We start from the raw sequence: 7,638 nt of genomic DNA on the forward strand, positions 1-7,638 counted from the left end.
AAAAAATTTAAATATGCAAAATCTATACAAAAAGTACTATAAATTGGTAGTTTTTTGCCTATGAATATGATGAAAAAACACATTGTAAAATATTAGTTAAAATTCTTATAGTTTGACTCTAAAAAGGAAATCATAACAATTAAAAGTGCATAGAGAGAGTAATAAATAGGTAATTAAATTTCAAGAAGTTTAAAATAAAAGGTTGGAAAAAAGAATTAGATAGACAACATATATTGAAAATTGAAAACATATAAATAATAAATGGGCCCAAATGAGGTCAAACTTTTTGGCTAATAAAGTAGTAGGTAATTAATGGTGTTAAATTGTCCAATAATATAAATTTTAAAGGTACAGCCATAAAAGGAGAATGTACAACACTATCAAGCATATATCATCCAACACTTGTCATGTGCTAAGCAGTAGATATTCCCACTTATTATATATAGTAATATATATATAACGTATTTTTTTCGACAAAGGGTATTCAGTTGGACACCCTAGGCCGGATCTAGCTATGCTACTGCCCTAGGAACCGATCTCGGGATCGGGTGTCGGATCCCGGATCCAGAGTCGAGTCTTAGGTCGGAAGTAAAGGTTGGAACTCTTGATTAGGTTTGGGTTTGGGTCGAATCCGGGTTCGAGATTAGGTCGACTTCTTGTTAGGGCATTGAGTTAGGGTTGGGAGTCAGATCTCAAGTCCCCAATCAAGGTTGGGAGCTGAGTCTCAAATCAAGGTCGGGTTCTAAATTCTGATCCCAAGTAGGGAGCGGTGGATTGGACATTGAAGTCAAAAGTTAGATCCCGAGTCAAGTCTTGAATTAATTTTCAAATCAAGGTCGAAAGTCAGAAATGGTGTTTTGGCTCATCTCCAAATCTCAATGGTGTCAATATACCAAAATTGATTTTTAGCGGTAATTAATTAAAAACAATAGCTTTAATACCGCTGAATATGTGTTTTTAGAGTTAATTAACTCTCTTTGTAAGTGTCCCTAAATCATATAGCGACATTGAATTCAATGATAATTAACTAATGTCGGTAAAGACTTTAACACTCTTTATTAATGTGCATATTTATAGCCGCTAAAAACTATTTTTGTCGAAGGGAGTTTTGATATTAAGATATGAACCTACCATTTTTATGTATCCCTCAACTTATTATGAAGTTCCAATTACAAGCTTAAATAATTTCGAGGGAGATCTATTAAACACTTTTTTGGTGATCCAATATTTTGTGATGATGCCTGACTATTTATAATACTATAAGTCAATTTACACCCCCCCCCCACCCCTAAAAAAACATTAAAGACAAAAGTAGGCAAATACATTAATGGAATTCAAATGCTTTTGAAAAGGTACAAATAGTTGACCACAATTTTGTTTACAAGCACATATTTAATTAAATGTTATAATTGTCCTTAATAAAGCTTAATTAATTTACATTTGAAAATAGTGTTAGTGAAAAGATTGATGGAGTACGAAATGTTTTAGTCATTTTTAATATGCTAAGGATATTTTTTTATTCAATAAGTAAATGGAGGGGTAGGTTTGGTCTTTTTAAAAAAAATCCATATTAGGTGCTCCCACCTTTTTGGTTCCCTGGTCGATTCGAACTTACAATATTAGAACTGAATGATGAGGGTTGTTACCATTTGAGCAATTCTCTCTTATCGACAAATTTAATGTAATAGATGGAAGACGGACATTTTTAGTCATTTTTAATATGTTAAGGACATAGTTTGATATTTTTTTCAAAAAATAAGGGTAACTTACAAAAATTCCACTAGTTTAGGAGTTAAATATTTTGATACACGCTAGTTCACAATATTATGAATCTTACCAGATTTTGGTGCGTCCAGATACATGAGGGTATAATTAGATATCATTTGTTCTAGATACATCGTATCCAACTGGATTAACATGTATCTACGATACATAGACAAATCTCACTTGCCTCTTGTTGTTCTCGCTCGCCTCTCTCCCTATTTCAGTGTATTTGGTAGTAAAAAATATGTATCTAGGTGTATCAATCTGACTTAAATTTGGTATGAAATTATTAATTAGTAATATAAATTGTAATTATTTTAAACTATAGGGAGAATTAGTAAATATGATAGCAATATTTGTGTAATTAACTAATTTTTTTTTTTAAAAAATAACCCCCAACCCACCCCCACAGAAAAGTACAAATTGTTAGAATCCAAATCAAGACTTTGTCAAGTTGACTAAATTAACTTCTTTTTTTATCATCTATAAAAACAAGAATCCCTCTCTTCCTTTTCATTTTCAATACTTAGCTTCTCCCAAATATGGCTTTCTCCTCAATCGAAATCTTCTTCTTTTTGTTGTTATTGATCACTCCTCTTGATCTTTCACTAGCAAAAAAAAGATGTGTTATTCAAACAAGGTACGAGGTACATGTTATCAACAAACTTCCTGCTAATACTGCACAATTAGAACTTCATTGTGCGTCAGGAAATGATGATCTTGGATATCATTATCCTGCCATAAACGAAGACTTTAATTGGGAATTTTGCGAGTTCATTATGGATAGGACTTTGTTCTTTTGTCATTTTTGGTGGGGTTCAAATGATAGATCTTTTATTGTGTATAATGACCCAGTCTATTGTGTCAAAAGAGGAAAATTTATAAATTATCTACACTATTGTAAATGGGAGGTGAGGGCAGATGGTTTTTATTTGGAAAATTATAATGACAGTAGTAAAACATATTTTATGGATCACATTTTTGATTGGAAACTTTAGGGAATATGATATATATATAATTTGTATTCATGTTTAATTATATTGGACTGAGTTTTAGTGTGGCTTTCTTTCTCATTTATCCTTGTGTTTTTATTTTTATAGCCTCATTTGCTTGCATCTAACGAGGATCTGAATCTAAATAATTCAGACCTAAGTCTATTATGTGTATTTGTTTTTCCTAAAAAAATATCTTTTAATAAGTCTGACAAACAAATAATTAAATCTGTAAAAGTTTTTTTATTTTCCTCAAAGCAACTTCTTTTTCTTTGTCTCTTTCAACTATCAATCAATCATATTAATATTTTTCTCTTAAACCGGTAAATTTTCAAATCTCATTTGAATATTCTCGAATTCGATTCTCCATAGTTATTTCATATTTTTAATGCTAGTTTTTAGTTGAGAAATAAAGGTTTAAAATGATTAAAAAGATGTTCACAACTTTAGCCAAACAAAGAGGAAATAAAGCACCCAGGTTTCTATCAATATGTTTGTTTTATTAATTAAAATTATAATATTTAAAATTAAGGAGTACTTATTAAGAGCAGAATATATTTCTAAAAATTATGGATTTCAAAAATAAATGGCAAGAGGAAAATATATGGTAAAATATGGTTAATAAGAAAATATATTTTAAAAATTAAAAAGTCCTAAAATATTTGATAAGAGAAATATATGAGGTAAGTGGTATTCATATAATTAATGATTAAAGAATCCTAAAATATATGAAATATGCAAAGTTGTCAGTAAGGGCCAAGTCTGTTGCCTAAGATTTTTAGAGCATTTAACAATTTTTTTTTTGGTTAATCTCGTATAAGAAAAATTGTTGCATTAGTTCCTTAGGTTATGCCAGACAAGATAAAAGTTCTCTAAATTTACGTAGGACAATTTTTTTTAAAAATATTTATACCTTGTGAATTAGACGTTACACAACTTATGTCAGACAAGACTTTAATAAGGTCATAATTAATAATATTTTGACCCAAGATTTTTATTAAATGAGAAACATACACAAAAATAAGAAGGAATTTACAAGGTTCTTTGAAATTTGTATAAAATTAATATTTTTGATTTTGGTTAATTCTTGCAATGCATAAAAATCACTTTCTCTATATATAATTCTACTTACGTTTATAACGATTTTGCTGTACTTCAAATGATTAAGATGGCAATTTATATTATAATAGAAAATAAATCAATAAGATCAAGAGAAATCAATTAGTGATGGCAAAGGATTTATTTATTTTATTTAGAAAATGAATCAATAAGATCAATATAAATCATTTAGTGATAGCAAAGGTTTTATTTATTTTATTTTTATTCCTATAGTAGAAAAACTAAGAAAAGAAAAAAACTAAATCAGACAATAATAACGTAAATGTCCCCCCTTTTTTTTAATGGTCAACATTTAAAATTATCACAATTTTTAAAAGTCTTGCTTATTTAGCTCTTGAAAAATACCATTTTAGGTAATAAATAATATTATATTGTCATCTAACGTTTGTAATATCTTTTAACTTTTTATTCTGATTTGACTAAACTTAGATTTTTTTCTTTGTATAAAACACCAAAGTCTATCCCTTTTCTTTTCATTTTCAATACTTATATTCTCCTCCAATATGACTCTCTCATTCATCAACATCTTTTTCTTGCTAGTGTTATTGATTGCTCCCCTTAACCTTTCGTTTGCAAAAAAATGTATCTTTTCTCAAAAGTATGAGGTACATGTTATCAACAAACTTCCTTCTAGTACCCCGGAGTTGCGAGTTCATTGCGCATCGAAAAATAGAGAAGTTGGAGACCAAATTCTTCCCATAAATGGAGACTTAAATTGGTCATTTTGCGAGTCGTTTCTCGATAAAACTTTATATTTTTGTCACTTCTGGTGGGGTTCAAAGGACAAATCTTTTGATGTGTATGATGATCCATCTTATTGTGTCAAAAATGGGAAAAATCCAAATCTTCTAAAGTATTGTAAATGGGAAGTGAGAGATGATGGTTTTTATTTGGAACAATATGATGCTAGTATAAGTACTTATTATATGGAAAGGTTAGCACAATGGTAGGGAATATAATTTTGTAATTGGTGTTACTATTTAAATAAAGTTGGACTGAATTTTAGTGAATTTTTGTCTCATTTTATCTTTTTGTTTTTAATTTTATATTACTTAGTGGTAGATAAAAATCCTATCTCTTGGTACGTTATATATATAGTCATCGATTTGGTGTTGCTTGATCATAATCATCTTCAAACAGGATTTGAACCGAATATCTCAATCTACATTATTATTATGTTAAGTTTAGTAAATCATTTTATCTAAAAGTTTAATCAGTTAGAAACGTAAATATTAAGTTTTTTAATTTTATTTTAACGATTAATCTAATTTATGAGTTAGTTTGCTTAGACAGACTCATCCATCAAGAGGTAATAATAGCCTTTTTGGTTAATTTTGTGAAAAGTAAAAAAATGTTTTAAGTTAAAAAAAATATTTTAGAGGATACAAATGTCTAATCACGATTTTGATGAAGAAATGAATATTTTTTTAGTTAGTTGGTAGCAAAAGTGATTTTTCTTGAAAAATTAAGTTTTACCACATTGATTAATTAATAGTAACTTAAAAAAACTTTTCGAATATATTTGACCAAACATAAACTACAAACAAAATCGCTTCTTAAATAATTCAACCAAACACAAATTGCTAATTAATCTCTTGAAGAACTTTTTCGGTAATCTTTTGACAATAATTGACCATAATGTACAAGGCATGCAAGGTTGGTGACTTAAACTTACAACCTTCAAATTAAAACTGAGGAAATACTTATCATCCGAACACCTGAGGTTGGTGACTCAAACACAACCTTCAAATTAAAACTGAGGAATACTTATCATCCGAACACCTAAGATTGGTGACTCAAACTCACAACCTTCAAATTAAAATTGAGAATACTTATCATCTGAACACCTCGTGAAAATTTAACAATCTTCACACAAGTTAAAAAATATAAATATACATAGAGAAAAAGAAAAGGCAAAAGACATTCAATGCTAATTAAGTGCTTTTGAAAAAGGTACCAAGTAGTTGCAATCCCAAATGATTTTGTAAAAGTTGACTAAACTTAATATGTCGTTCTTTTTTTATATAAGATTTCATAATCCCCAATTCACCTAATAAAATACTTAATTATTTATTAATTTCTAGACGCTCTCCTTGATCAACATCTTCTTTATATTATTAGTATCATTGATAAGATATAATATATAAATATGCCATTTAATTTGTTCGAACTGTCATTTATGTCCTTCAGTTAGATGTGAATAAGTATACACTTAAATTTAAATAAATTTGTGTAAAGTTGAATGTAATAGTCATACACATCTTTTGTGGCATAATATACGTAAGACACGAATTGCCATATAGGATGCCAAGTAGGACATGTGTCTACTTGTTCAAATTTATACAAGGTTAAGGTCTACTTGTGCATACCCAATTTATTTATTTTTTGCTTAAGAACTGAAGGATTTTATTTATTTAATAGAAAGGTTTATCCATACAAAAGTGGAACTAGTGAATGAGAAGTTAAATTTGTGTTTATATTATTTATTATACAAGAGTTTGACATTGTATACACTTGAAATACACATATTCATAAACTAGTTATTTTGAATATAAGAAGACCAAGTTCTTCAATAATGATCGTAATCGACAAAGTTTCGTTCATGAAAAATAGCAACAAAAAAATAAATAAAAAATAGCAACAAATAATGATATTTATATTTTAAAAATTTATGTGAAGGTTGTATACTTCTTTATAAAATTTAATGAAAAAGATATAATCCTCTGATTCTTCTCTGATTGTCAACTCAAGAACTTTGCTTTGTTCTTAAATCGATGAAATGCTTGTTGGAATTTGTCACGACCCAACCGTCGTGATTGGGACCCACACTAACCCTCCGGTGGGAGAACCACTACAACAACCCAAATTAAGCAACTAAACCAAAAGCTAAGGCAATTAAGTTACGGAAAGCAAGTTAATTAACTAAACAAATGCGGAAATTTAATACCTAGAATCTGAAAGTCAATGTACCAAAACTACTACGAAATAACAAGTCTAAACAGGAAGGGTCACAACCCCAACTAATGAACTAATCAACTAACTAAAACAAATGTCTAAGTCCGAAAATGGTGGACATAGACGAAAGAGAACTCCATGGTTGCCCGGAAGATGCGACTCACCCTTGAGTTCGATGCGATAATCTCTAATGTCCTAAGCGAGGTCTGTCAATAGCCGCTTGAAGATGCCCTGTACTCAACAAAAATAAGAGTAAGTGCAGAATCAGTACACAACCACAGTGTACTGGTAGGATCACGCGGCTAACCCACTAGCGTAACATAAGTAAGTCAAGCAACATTATAATCACATGTATATATATCAATATCTACAATATCATCAACATGCTTATCAACAATAACAACTTCACATTTTATATCATATCATTGGTCCTCTCACGGAACGCAAACCCAAACCCAAACCCAAACAGTTAGCTTGTCGAAACGTGGCAATCCGATCCCATATTTATGCCGAAACGTGACAACTGATCCCATAATTATGTCGGAACGTGGTAATCCGATCCAATAGTTATGTCAGAACGTGGCATCCGATCCAATAGTTATGCCGGAACGTGGCAACTTAACATCATTCATCTATCTCATTTACATCAAGTGTGATCAACATTGCAACATTCATACATATACAAGTATCATAATGAAGCAAGAACAAACATACATCACACAATCATAGAATCACAACCATCACCTACCTCGAAACAAGCTTGAAAACCCTAAGAAACTTGATCCTTCCCTTTCCGGATTCGTTCCGC

Source organism: Solanum tuberosum, unplaced genomic scaffold (assembly GCF_000226075.1).
Source record: "Solanum tuberosum cultivar DM 1-3 516 R44 unplaced genomic scaffold, SolTub_3.0 scf00020, whole genome shotgun sequence".
Lineage (NCBI taxonomy): Eukaryota > Viridiplantae > Streptophyta > Magnoliopsida > Solanales > Solanaceae > Solanum > Solanum tuberosum.